This window comes from Lycium barbarum, chromosome 11, assembly GCF_019175385.1.
Source record: "Lycium barbarum isolate Lr01 chromosome 11, ASM1917538v2, whole genome shotgun sequence".
Taxonomy (NCBI): domain Eukaryota; kingdom Viridiplantae; phylum Streptophyta; class Magnoliopsida; order Solanales; family Solanaceae; genus Lycium; species Lycium barbarum.
In genome coordinates, this window is record NC_083347.1 from 35,437,377 (window position 1) to 35,452,573 (window position 15,197).

The window sequence follows — 15,197 nt, forward strand, 5'->3', positions numbered from 1 at the left end:
ACTACTTATCATGCTCATTGATTCAATATTATACTCGAAGCATAAAGAAGTTCATCATTCGATTCAAAAACATAACTACCTTTCTATGCACAAGCCTTTTGGTCATTGAAATAACCTATACGTAGATATACATACATATATATATATATATATATATATATATATATATATATAGCAATCTCGTGAGACCATACTACCCACACTGCGTATCTACGAGCCTCTACTAGAGTACTAGACATATGGACGGGATAAGACCCCGTCGTGCCCAAAATATACATGTACATAAAGGAATAACCATAAGCACCTCCGGAACAATGGAGTGCTCTCAAATCCGCTAACAGCTCCTACAAATGTGGATCAAGATCACCTTCTTTTCTACCTGTGGGCATGAACACAGTGTCCAAAGAAAACGGACGTCAGTACGAACATTTTACTGAGTATGAGAGGCATAAACAACAACAATACATCAATGAAATAAGGTGACACCAATGAAGAGCAATCTGTAACTGACCATGAAGCATAAGGAATAATGCATGCCGACTTACTGTCATAATCATAATCATTTCATGGATGCATAAGTATATATATATGTATATGCTGCCCGACCACAAAGGTACGGTGTAATGATCAATAACATCAGCCCGCTTTCAGGCCTCCCGCGTCCGGGGTACCATCTCATGCCGCCCACTAGTGGTGTCTGCCCATGCCATCTGGCCATGGTGTATAGCTGCCCGCCTTAGCGGTGACTGCCCGGCCAAATAGGCGCGGTGTAATCTCATCATTATAATACCATAATATTCCCAATATAATGCATGCAAAAGACTTAAAGTTAACTATGCTTTATCGGAGTGACGTAAGGTCGTGTTTCCCCGATTTCCTTATGGAGCACACATTAGCATTCTACCTCACCTTGAAGGGAATAGTGTATGAGGTGAGTGTAACCAATAAACGACACCATGAACGGTTTGGGAACATCATATCATGAACATCAAAATAATATACTCTAACTCATTACCTTGTGTAGCAATTTAGGGTCACAGGTTCGTAACTTTTCCGGAATTTAAGAGATTCATGAAGAGAAGGGAAAACATGCTACATGATTCATGCCATAGAAAGAAAGGACTATCCTCACATACCTTTGTCGTTTAACTAAGCTATCTCTTGCTTGTTCTCCCTCGATATCGCGTTTCTACCTTCAAGAGAGAATTCGCACTAACATTAGTTAATCGTCTATAAGACTAGTTCACTATTTCTAGGGAAAATTGGGCAGCACTTCCTTTATTTATACTACTTTTCCCGCATTCTATATTAACTCCCAACGTTAGTAACAACATCCACTATATAGCATCAACAATCATCATTTATCTACTTTTACCACAATTCACCATTTCTCTTAGATTTCCCCACAATTATGATTATAACCCGTTATCGCGTTTTCTCATATATAATACTTATTTCATGGTCTAAATGTCACTCATAACATTTCCACAATCTCAACATACCAACATTCATAATTCACACCAATCACTATTCACATGTTCATGATCCAATTTCTATGTTTTGCCACAATTCCAGTGTTTCAACTTTCAACCACTCAAACCATATAAAAAGGGCCATAAAACTCACATAATGATGGGTGAACAACTTTTGAGGGGAACTTTCTTTCTTGCACCAAAACCCTAACTCACTCTTCTTGAGTTTCCTTGGCTTAGATGAACTTTTAATGGGTTTCATAAACTAGATTTCACGGATTTGGTGTTGATGACCATGGTTTTCCTTTGATTTCTTGTGGATGAATGGTGGAGAAGGTTCTAGAGAGTTCTTGGAGAGAAGAGAGTAGAAGATGAAATGAAATAAAAATGGAGGAGGGGCCTTATATTAATTCAAGAAATCAGTCCCGTCCGAGATGTACGGTGCGATCGACGGAGCGACGATTGGATCGACGGGGCGTCGATCCAGGCGTCGAAGTCATTAATTTTCCAGTGAGAAATCTGTCATTTATTCTCATTCGACGGTAAGAAGGACGGTCCGTCGAACTGATCGACGGAGCGTCGACCTGTTCGTCGAGTGGTCTTTGCTCCAGCTCAGTTTTACGGTGCCATCGACGGGGCGTCGACCTGCTCGACGGTACAAAGGACGACCGCCGAACCCCCCCCCCCCCCCCCCTTCGCAGAACTGCGGTGAAGTTTCATTTAACAGACTTTTCTCCCCTGGCCTTTAACTTCTCTGAAAATTTACGTTAGTCCCTTCGTCGCTTAGCACCCCAAAGTTCCGAGGTGTAACACTAGTGGGCTTAGGTAGGCCCACCAACCTAACCTTTTCCTCTTATATATATGTGTTGATTTGTATATGGTTTGTGTATATGTTGTATATGTAAACAACACATATATATATATTGGAACCCATATGGATGCTAGAACTTAGGGAAACGCTTAGTACTATTAGGAAGTTGCCCAAACAATTTTCAAACTTGGCTAATCCTAACTTATGCATAAGTTTTCTCTAAGTTTAAAAACTAGTTCGGACATGTTTAAGTCCAAATGATTTCTGAAAATTAGAACTAAGTCACATTTTGGGCCTCTTGCCCTTAGTAAAAATTTGGAAATGGAATAGCATGAATCAAGTTAACCTTTGGGCCTCAAGCCCACTTCAAATTCATTTTTGGATTGAAAATGATTGTCTCCTTTTTATTAGGCCGTAACAGTAAACTAGATTGAATCAATTGGGCTTAAGAACTGTTGGACTGAAAGAAATCGGTTTTCAAACTTGGGTTGATTTTTGAGATGTTTAAAAACATCATAGTTTTCACCAAGTAAAAAAATGAACTCTTTTTGAAACTTGATTGGAATTAAACCAATTTTCAGAAAAAGGAGTATTTCTGGGCCAAAAGCCCAAACTTAAACAGATAAAAACAAGATGAATTAGACTTGAACTGATTTTGGGATAAATTGGCTTTGGCATGGAATATGTTTCACATATGAGCTTCAAAATGTGTAAAAATGGACATACATACATATATATATATATATATATATATATATAGTATTTCTGGCCAAAAGCCCAAACTTAAACAGATAAAAACAAGATGAATTAGACTTGAACTGATTTTGGGATAAGTTGGCTTTGGCATGGAATATGTTTCACATATGAGCTTCAAAATGTGTAAAAATGGACATACATATATATGTGTCTATGTATGTATATATGTATATGTCTATGTATGTATATATGTATATGTATATGTATGTATATATAAAAATAGAAGATATACTCCATATTTTTCGATATATATGTGTTAAAAAACTTTTAAGTACTAAACTCATTTTATTAGGACTTCTATATAAAAATAGGAGATATACTCCATATTTTTCTATATATGTGTTAAAAAACTTTTAAGTACTAAACTCATTTTATTAGGACTAAAATAATAGTGACACTACTTGGGAGAAATTCCGAGTGTGTCTTAGTCCGGTAATCAAGTGAGTTGAACACTTATATGGATTTGTGGAACCAAAACCCCTCTTTTTGAGGGGACCTTTTGCCGAAGTTTTGAATTTTATGATTAGCATGATAAGTTTAGCAATAAGCAAACACCTTTAGCAAATAATCACAATCTATCACACATTGAAGCTCATAGGTCAACCGTATTCTACGGATCTTTAATACTAGAGTGCTTACAATCTTCCCTAGGGGATCACCAGAACCCTTACCTCGAACTTTAGTACTAAAAGAATTTTTCTCTTGTTTGAATAAACCCTTTTACCCGATTTTCCTAATTTTCCTTAATAAATTAGGTGACGACTCTAAAAATATTAACATCCAATTTAGAGCACCAACAACCTCTTAGTAGCTTTTATGCACCCGCGTAAACGAACAGTAACTCATCCTGCCCAAACTAAATACCATTCGTACAAACGGAGGTCACAATTTTTTCTCGTCACTATTCCTTGTGCCGGATTCTTCTTCAAATATCGTACAACCTGTAGAACCGAGTCCCAATGTGCCTCATTCAATTGTTGCATGAACTGAGATAGAACATGCACGCAATATGATAACTCCGATCGGGTGAAACACAAATATATGAGTCTCCCGACCAACCGAAGGTATGGTTCCGGATCTGTTAAATTGATTCCAACAGCCAATGTCAAATTATGATTCTGTTCCATGAGAGTGTTGATGGGTTTAGCTCCCAATAATCCAGTTTCAGAGATTATGACCAAGACATACTTTCGTTGATATAAAAATATCCCGGTAGGACCCCTGGCAACCTCAAATCCCAGAAAATACTTCAAGAAGCCCATATCCTTCATGTGGAAACATTTGCGGAGGTAGTTTTGAACCGTTTAATGACACTATGCTTGTTTTTGGAAATGTTCAAGTCATCCACATAAACTAAAACGTTGAGCTGCACATCACCGTGGTGCATAGTTAAGAGAGTATAATCTAAGTAAAACTGTCTTAACCCATACTTTAGCGAAGCGCTTGACAGCTTTGCAAACCAACTACGTGGAGCTTGTTTGAATTCGTACAAAACTTTTCGGAGACGACAAACCTTTCTAGAATGGAAACACAGAATCCCGGTGACAATTTCATATAGACCTCCTTCTCGAGATCACCGTGCAAGAAGGCATATGAACATCCATGTGATGTAATTCCCAATTTCGAGTAGCAGCTACTACCGAAAATGCCCGTACAGTAACCACCTTAGCAATCAGAGCAAAAATCTCATTGTAGTTGATGCCTTTCTCTTGTTTGTTTTAAAAAATAACCAAGTGAATCATACATCGCTTGATGGTTCCATTGGAGTTGTACTTGATTTTATACACCCATCTGCAGCCGAGTGCCTTCTTATCCAGTGGCAACATCAAGTGTCCATGTCCTGTTATCCTTCAATTCTTGTGTCTCTTGCTGAATTTCTTTTCACTATTGTTCTTTCTTAATCGCTTCAGAGAAATTTCTCAGCTCTTTTCCTATAGTAATAGCTGCAAGAAGAATTTTGTGTCGCAAGAAAAAATTGTCATAGGTTGTATAATGAGCTAGAGGATAAGGAGTACCTGAAGGTTGCTAAGGAGAAGGTGGACAACCTGATGGACTTTGCTTCCGGACCGTTTCAGTAACATAGTCACGCAACCGAACTGATTTCTGTTTTTGACGTTTTCCCTGACACATCCGTTTCTTCGATCGGGTTTATTTAATATGGACATCTTCTGTATGTTCTCCATCCAACCCGGACTCTATCCGGTTTGAATCAGTCTGGACTTCAGGTCCGACATCTGAAGTCTAGACTGTGTCTATCCGAGTGTCTTTCCCGATGTCATCTATTGATTCTCCCCATTTTCTATCCTCTCTTCTTCGATGTCTTCCTACTCGATATTCAAGCCCCCCACTTCCACATAACCTCCATTGTCCGGGATAGAGCCCAGACTCTTTATTTTTTTATCAAACCACCTGATCCTGAACCAAAAGAGAACTTGATAGAAATCCACGTCCCTTGAGATCAAATATTCCTTATTGTCTAAGTCAAACAACTTTCATCCTTTGTTTCCATAAGGGTATCCTACAAACACACACCTATGACTCCGACTTTTAAATGTATCCCGTGTTCTTCTTATTTTATGTGCGTAGCACAATGACCCTAATACTCTTAATTGTTCATACTATAGGGCCTTCCCATATAGTATCTCATAAGGGATTTTTTCCTTCAATACTGAGGAGGGTATTCAATTAATCAGATACTCAGCAGTCTAAACACATTCTTCCTAGAACTTTATCAGCACATGGCCTTGAAATCTCAATGCTCGTGCTACATTAAGAATGTGATGGTGTTTTCTTTCGTCCCTTCCATTTTGTGGGGCGTCGCTGTACGAGATGATTGGAAAAGAATTAGATGTTCAAAGAAATAATTCTTTATACATGTGAACCCACTCCCATTGTCACTTCTAACTGTCTTTACCTGTTTACCAAACTGCCGATCCACTAAAGGGAGGAAAATTTTCAAGGTTTAGGACACATATTTCTTATCAACCAATAGAAAGATCCACACTGCTCAAGAACAGTCATCCACAATAGTCAAAGGGTATGAGGCACCACAAGAACAGGGAGTCCTATAGAGCCCCTATAAATCACAATGAATCAATTCAAAAATCTCAGTAGCTATATTATCACTTAAAGGTAATACACTTCTTGTTTATTTTGCCCTTTGATAGACATCACATTCTTTATCTGACCTAACACAACGCTTCTTTAGAATTAATACAAAAATTAATATAGTCACTTGCACCGAAGGGTGACCCAGTTGCTTATGCCAAAGCTCGAACCAATTTACTGCTTCCACCTTCATAGCTCGTATCCGCGGTACGTTCCGAAAGTAGTAAAGTCCACCTTGTCCTTCACCCATTCCAATCAAATTTCTTGTGGTGGGGTCCTGTATAGCATACATAACCTTGTTAAATGTTACATCACAATCTAAAAGATCAATTAGTTGTGACACAAATATTAATTTTCATGCTAAACCCAGAACATAAAGAACATCCTTCAACCATATCATATCATTCAACCTGATCGTTCCCTATTTAGTAGCCACCAAGTTACTTTCGTTCGGAAGCCCAACCGAACACTCAAAAATGTCTCGTTGATTACACGGCTCCTTTGGGTTTCCTGTCACATGGTTGATAGCCCCGGAGTCAATAATCCAGGATGAGTTTTCAGTCTTACCATTCATCTTGTCGCTTATGTTAATGTTTTGTGAATTCAACATGTGAATTACAGTCTTCCAGTCTTCATTGCTCAATTCGAGGGGTCTTGTTCGGCCAATGGTCAGCCATCTCAGTTTCGCTGGATTTTCATTCCAGATCACCACAACGTTTGCCGGTTGTTGCCTCTTCCTCAATCGGATCCCGAAACATCTCTTTGCTGTTGTGATTGTCCCCGTTCCCAACCACTTGTTTCCCTTAGCCTTTTTTATTACCCGGCCAACACTCCGGATAATCGATGAGTTGGAAGCATCCGTCAACATCGTGATTAGATCTCTTGCAAAATGTATAATATAATCCATTATTTCTTCCCTAACCTTGTTCTCAGTAAGAGTATTTTCCTTCACTGCAAAAGCCATAGTTTCACTCCGGTCCTCCATTTTCTGCAATACATCTTTCATATGCTCTTCAAAGATGGCAACGGGTCCTGTGCCAGTAAGTTAGACCTCACCGTTTCATACATTATCTCATCCAATCCCATGAGGAAAAGATGCTCTTTTTCTTCTTCTCTTTCGGCCTTTAGTTTCCAAATTGCACATGCCCTTACACACGTACAAGTTGGGAGTTGTCCATAATTTGTCAACTCTTCCCACAACTTTGTCATTTTTCCATAGTAATCCACTATGGTCCTACCTTTATGTTTGCACTCCGCAGGTTTCGCCTAGTTGCATTCGAGGGCTGTTGACGACCGCGAAACGCTCCCAGATACTTGTCCATAATTCCTCCGCTTCCTCTCTATGCACGACACTAATAATGAGTTTATAGTCCATCAGTGTTCTAGATCTGGTGACTCTCCCTCCGGCTTCTTGATTGTTCTATCAACGAAACCGAATTTATTCCTTGCTCTCGTCCTTATGGATCTAGCCCATTCTTCATAGTTTTCACCCTTTAATTGGACTTGCATTATCACAATTCCAGGATTGTCATTCGAGGTACTGTCGTAAGGAGAGATAGTTTTTCTCTGAATTCCGTCTTCTTCACCTGCGTGCTAGTTTTTCTCTGAATCTTATCTTCTTCACTTGCATGCCCTTTCCATTTGTCACTGGAGTTTTCTTTGCCGTCACCAGCCATTATCACGTATTCTAGGGTTTTTCGTGTTCTTTCTAACATGGTTCTGATACCATGCTAAAATCAAAATGGCATGAAAGAGGTAAAGAGACAAAAATATTTTGGAAGAATTTTCTTTGCCTTTTCATTAACAATATGACCTCCTTATATATAAGTAAGTCACCGCCTAAAATTACCTTATTCTAATAAGAATACAATTCCTATATTACCATAATTACAATTTGACTACAATTACCATATATATATATATATATATATATATATATATATATATATATATATATATATCCGAACTATTAGGTCAGTTCCGGATCGGTTACATCCGGTCACAATTATCATTGTTTTTCAAACTCAAAATATTATGGGGTTACATTTACATCCTTTTATTTTAGAAAAGTTCATTAAAATTAGTTAATCTTTCCTTCCAAAAATTTTATGTTCTCCTATTCTCTAATTATGTTCTCCCTTCTCATCACTTCAATGGGATCTAACACTTAACAATATGCATTCCAAATGAAAGGGTGCCGCTTTACGGGCTGGCAAAAAATGTTTTTATTATTTTGGACTATTTCCTTAATAACTTTTTATTATTTAGATATCGCAACAGAATGACTATAATTTTTAGTTTAATTATATGCAGGAGGCGGTGCTAGGTTGGTGTAGTACACGATCCACATAAGCTTTAATGTATATTTGTCATATTAGCTGGGAGTTAATCCGACAAGTTTTTTATTATTAAGGTTGCTAATTCCCAATGTTTAAACGCTTGGTGCTGAGTCATGTAGTCCTGAAAAATTCGACGTAAAACATATGTACATTGATACGCTGTCGGCATATATAGATGTCTCTTAAATGAAGAACATAAATTACTAAAAAAAAATAAAAAAAAAAAAAAAAAAAATTTAGCAACGAAATTCGTTTTTAATCTACCGTCAAATAACTCATAGCTAATAAAATTATTCATTGGTAACTTTTTTTGTTTTTTGTAGTGGAAGTATTTATGGAAGAAAGAGGAGCCTGGAGCTTTTTTAACCCAAAAAATAATTTTTGGAACCAAACTAACCCTTTAAAAAAAAATAAACCAAACTAGGCTTCACGCACAGAATCTGTGAGTGAAAGGACCAAACTGTAACTTTTTGAGTTTGGTCATTTCACGCACAGATTCTGTGCATGAAAGGGGGCACTTTTTTTTCTTCCTTTTTTTAAGCTATCAAAATCACTTTTTTTTTCATACTTTGGGCAAAGATTAGTCATGTTTCAAAACTCCGAAATATCAATATTTTATATAGAACTTAATATATTTTTTGCGTACAATAATGTCACACCCTAATTCCGCTAAGGTGTGATGGGCACCCGACCCCATATCCGGAGCCGAGCGAACCCACAGACTCTTATTTTACACATGATCTCCTCGGACTCTGAAATTAAATAGTAGTGAAATACATAGTAAGCGTTCAAATCTTTCTTTCATCAATGTTTTCGAATCAGACAAAATATGTAGTCCTACAGGGTTTATCACATAATACAGAAGGAAATATCGGCTGATGGAGCCGCTTACAGAACCGACATACTATACCCACGACTCTGTCTGCAAAGTCTCTAACTTCGAACAAACATCACAGCACATATACTCTGACTCGGCAACGCTCCAGGAGCAAATGGAGTTGCCAATCCAGCTGAAGCATCTTCTAGCAAAGTCCCGTACTCATCTGGGTGTACCTGCGTGGCATGAAACGCAGCCCCCGAATATGTACTGAGTATGTAAAGCATGGAATACAGCAAACAGTATAATAATCGAAAGAAACGATACAAAAGTAAGTACACTTTCAGAATGCCAAAATACTTATTCTTCAGAATGCAAATCGTATATACTGATGCCATATGTCAGAAGAAGTACAGAAAGTAAGTAGGTCATCTAGAGTATCAAAATGTGTATTTTCCAAACACAGACCGCGCGTGCCAACAACGTATGTCATCATATACGTTGACACATAACTGATTCATACGTAACATAATAGTGCCGAGGAACGTACGGCCCGATCCACAGATATAACATATTAGTGCTGAGGAACGTATGGCCCGATCCACAGATATAACATATTAGTGCCGAGGAACGTTCGACCCGATCCATAAATGTATTTGCTGCGGAACTGTTATATCCCGTATTTTTTAACGTCGGATTATTTGTAAGCCGAGGTGGGGCCCACACGTCAAGATTTTTTTTGGAACATGTGACAAGTCATATGAATCACATATGTGAAGTTAAACACAACTCAAGAAGGACCCTTGGGCCAAATCAAAGTGGAAGTCCTCCGAACGAATATTTTTAAGAAAACGTTTTCGGGTGACCTGACTTTGGGGGGCAAAAACGGTATTATAAGTTTGGAATTTGGAAAGATACCAAGAAATAGAAGTTGTAGATAATTGAATTAGCTTTCCAACCATAGGTCGTGGGTTCCAAGGTGACATCGGTACAAGGAGATATGGACGTTTTAAGGTCGAAAGGTCAGTGGGCTAGGCCCAACTCGGGACCAACCGGGTTGGCCCAAAGAAATGAAGAGAAAAATCAGGCCCAACTGTGATGGGGTGGCCGGCCATGTATGTCCAAGCCCACTTGATTTAATTAATTCTCCATGTGCTAAATTAATATAAAGAGGTCATAATCCTTAGAAGGTTCAAGAAAATAAGAGAGCAAGAAAAATAAGAGAAAGAAGAGCAAAAATAAGAAGGCCATTTTCGGCCAAGCTCAAGACCAAAAAATTTTTTTTTTTTTTTTTTTTCAAAAATCATTTTCTACTAATTCAAGGGTCCTTTACAACTTGGTGTAATTATTTTGGAAGAAAGAGCACTTGTTTCTTCAAGTTGACAACTTGGTCAAGTGAAGAAGATTGTAGAAAAAAGTAAGAATTAATCCCTTTTTATTATGTTATGAAGGTTGGTTTATGTTGTAGTATGTAGAAATGAGTAGAATTTATAGAATTATGGAAGTTTACAAAGTGGGTGTGCATATATGTAAGTGGACATATATGTATATTGTTGTATAAATAATATGAGTTGAATTTTATGTTGTATTCTAGTTGTGGTTATGGTGAAATTTATATTGGAAATAAAAGTTGAATAAATTTGGTGGAAGTTGGAAATATGGAATGTAGAAGATTATGTCACTTTGGAATGATTTTGTGATATTATGGAAATGAAGTTGTTAAGATGTGAATTATGATTATGGTTGGTGAAATTGGAAGATGGAAATATGTTATGAATATGTAGATTGAAGATTTGAAGTTTTGGATGGATTATGGTTTTGGTGGAAAGTTTGTATATTTTGTATATCTTGTGTATATTTGGTAGAAATGATATGAAATGCTTCCGAATTATATTGTAATGATCTTGATTAGTAATGAATGTAAAAACATTGAGATTGGTTTGGAAATGTGAAGTTGGAATGAAAGCTATTGCATTATGTTGGAAAGAAGACTAGTTGTGTTATATTGTGTTTTGTAGTCATGGTTGTTGTCATTGTGTTGATAGTTTGGCCGGGTTGAATTCCCGGATTGATATTGATTAAAAATTGGCTAAGTTGAATTTTGGGGATGGTGTATTTATAGGGGAGATGCTGCCCAAATTTTTGTAGACAAGTATTGGTTAAGATTGAAATCTTAAAGCCTTACAATTAACATTTGGTAATTGTGACCAAATAGTAGATTTTGGCGAATTTGAAACTTGATTTTGGAGACGTGTATGAAGCGGAAAAGGTATGTAAGGCTTCACCCTTCCTTCTATGGCATGTCTTAGACGTAATAAGTTAGATACGAGCCTCGGGGACAACTCCATTCTCCGGAATCCGCACCTAAAGTTTCCCCTTTTTCATTCAGTAGAATTGAATTAGAAATTGTGTAAAATATTGGAAAAACTTCCTAAACATCTGGAACTGGCATAAATATGACCCGACTACCTTAAAACCCTCACAAGTGACGTCATGAAATATAATGTACGTAAATTTGGTACGCCGCCTCATTTGACCCGAGGTGGGCTCATTGTTCCCGGATTTTCCCTATTGCTCCGTTTGACTTATTTTGGAGTAGAATCCAAAGGAAACTTTTGATCCTCGTTCCGATTATCAAACGATAAGTACTGTACCATTCCAATGGAAATATGTATATGTATATAAGATATGTAAATGTATATAAGACATGTATATGTATATAAGATATGTATATGTATAAAAAAATAAGTATATGTATATAAGATATGTAAATGTATATAAAATATGTATATGTATTTAAGATATGTATATGAACATGGGATGGGGGGGAAGGGATACATGGGGGAATGGGAAGGGAAACATGTTTCATTGCCACCTGGTCAGCTGGCTTATCATCCTGGACGCGGGATATATGGACGAGCCGGTATTTCGGCGCTATGTGGGCGAGCCGACATTGTTCGGTGCTATGCTATGACATGACATGCTATGCTATGACATGATACGCTATGACATGCTATGCTATGACATGATACGCTATGACACGCTATGCTATGACATGATACGCTATGACACGCTATGCTATGACATGATACACTATGACATAATATACTATCATATGATATGATACGACATGATATGATACGACACGCTATGAGATGATAGGATATAATATGATAAAACACGACACGATATAAACCCTATTTTCTATGCCTATGAAAAAGGAACGTTTTAAAAAGGGAAGGACAAGCATGCACGGTATCCGGCCTGAAAGGGGCGTTCCTACGTACAGGTCACTTTCTAGCCTCATTATATGTCCTACGACCTCATGATATTGTTAATCGTACTCTATGTTCCTGCTTGTATTATCTTTTATGCCTTACATACTCGGTACACTATTCGTACTGACGTCCCTTCTTGTGGACGCTGCGTTTCATGCCGCGCAGGTCAGCAGACAGGCGGGTTTGATTCTTAGGAGTTCTACCAGCGGCATTTGACAGCGCTCCAGTTGTTCCGGAGCCCCAGTTCCTTGGTACTATTTTGTGTATATACTCGGGCACGACAGTACTCAGCCCCTTTCTATGTATATGTGTACTATGTCTAGAGGCTCGTAGACAGATATGTACAGTTAGATGTGTTGTATTTTGGAATGTTCACGTCGCCGTATAACGTGATAACAAAGTTTACTAGTCTATGTTTACGATGATGCTACTAATGTTAATGTTCAGTAACGAAAAAAAAATATATGGCACAGTTCCTACGGCCCGCTGAGAAGTAAAGGTAAAACGATAGATAAGGGGTGCTCGGTACAAGTATCGGGTACTCGTCACGGCCCCTAGTCGGGTCGTGAAAGACGTGGTATCAGAGCAGTTCGGTCCTAGGGGTTTGTCTACGAGCCGTGTCCAGTAGAGTCTTGTTTATGGGTGTGTAGCGCGCCACACTTATAGACAGGAGGCTACAGGGCATTTAGGAAAAATGACCGTCTTTCATCTTAAGAAATCGTGCTATAGAGCCAAGTTAAGGATGCAACTATCTAATCTTTTCTGTTTAATTTTCAGCAATGCCTTTGAGAAAGAAGAAGAAAGTCAGCACAATACTAGGTGCTGCGGGAGAAGGCACCAGCCGAGAGCCCCCGGTTGAACCAGGACATAGTGAGTCTCAGAGTGCCACTCCCTCACATGCTACCTTTATCCCTCCAGTAGCAGAAGAGCATGAAGAGGTCTCCACTCCAGCTCCAGTGCATCCAGTCCCTCCACCGGTTGCTTCGGGTCAACAAGTGACCGAGGCCATCCATTTACTGACACAGTTGGTTGCCGCCCAGGCACAGCGGCAGAATGTGAGTTCAAGTGATCAGTCAGCTAGTACCAGAGCTCGTGATTTTATTGCCCTAAAACCTCCAGAGTTCTATGGGTCGAAACCGGAGGAAGATCCCCAGAGTTTCATAGATGAGATGTTGAGGCCCCTGAGGGTAATACATGCTTCAGATACAGAGTCCGTAGAGTTGGCTTCATACAGGTTGCGGGATGTCGCGGTTCAGTGGTATGACAACTGGATATTATCAAGGGGAGCAAATGCTCCTCCCCCGGTTTGGCGGGAGTTCACTGAGGCATTTCTGCGACATTATTTACCACCAGAGATTCGACGGGCTCGAGCTGATATGTTTTTGAAGCTTGAACAGGGGAATATGAGCGTTAGAGAATATAGTCTTCGCTTTAACTCGTTAGCCAGGTATGCCCCAGCCATGGTAGCTGATATGGGAGATCATGTACATCGGTTTGTGAGTGGGTTGGGGCCACATTTAATTAAGGAGTGTCTGACAGCTTCACTCCAGGAAGGGATGACTATTACTCGTATTCAGGGCCATGCCCGAAACCTGGAGGAACAGTATCAGTTACGGAGAGATGAGCGCTATTCGGATAGGGGTTCCAGAAAAAGGGGCAGATCTTTCGGGACTAGAAGCGAGTATAGAGGGGGACATGCACAGGAGCGATCCGGGTATTCAGGCCAATCAGCGGCCAGTGCACCTCCTCGATTTGCGGATAGGGGATTTGACCGTTCTACCTATTCAGGACCAGATCAGAGTGCCAGAGTTTCAGGGTCCCAGTATAGAGCTGATTATAGCGGGACGGGGAAACCCCCACTACGGTGTGCTCGGTGTGGCAGGCCACACTCTGGACAGTGTTACCGGGATACAGGCGCATGTTTTTCCTGCGGTCGGACCGATCATTTGATGCGTGATTGCCCGATAAGGAATGAGGGAAGCAGAGCTCAGCCCGCCGGGTCGGCAGTTGGTTCATCATCATCCGTGCGCCCTCCTGGACAGGCTTCCCAGGCTCCAGCAGGTCGTGGTCGAGGCAGGGGAGGGGCACCCGGTTCAGCCGGTCCTCCGCACCGCCTATATGCATTGACAGGACGGCAGGACCCTGAACCTTCCGCAGACGCGGCCACAGGTACACTTTTGGCATTTTCTATGATATGTGTGTGTTAATTGATCTGGAATCTACTTTATCATACACCGTCCCTTGTGTTGCTAAAAATTTCACAAATGTAGGAATAAGAGACAAATGTAAAAAAAAAAAAAAAAAAAAAAAAATATATCAGGCAACCTAAGTCCCTAAAATGGATATGTTAAGCGACGTGTGAGATAATTACAAAGGAGACCTCCCCGAAGTATTATAATACACTATGAGGCCAGTTTAACATTCGAGGACGAATGTTCTAAAGGGGGGGAGGATGTTGTATCCCGTATTTTTTAACGTCGGATTATTTGTAAGCTGAGGTGGGGCCCACACGTCAAGATTTTTTTTGGAACATGTGACAAGTCATATGAATCACATATGTGAAGTTAAACACAACTCAAGAAGGACCCTTGGGCCAAATCAAAGTGGAAGTCCTCC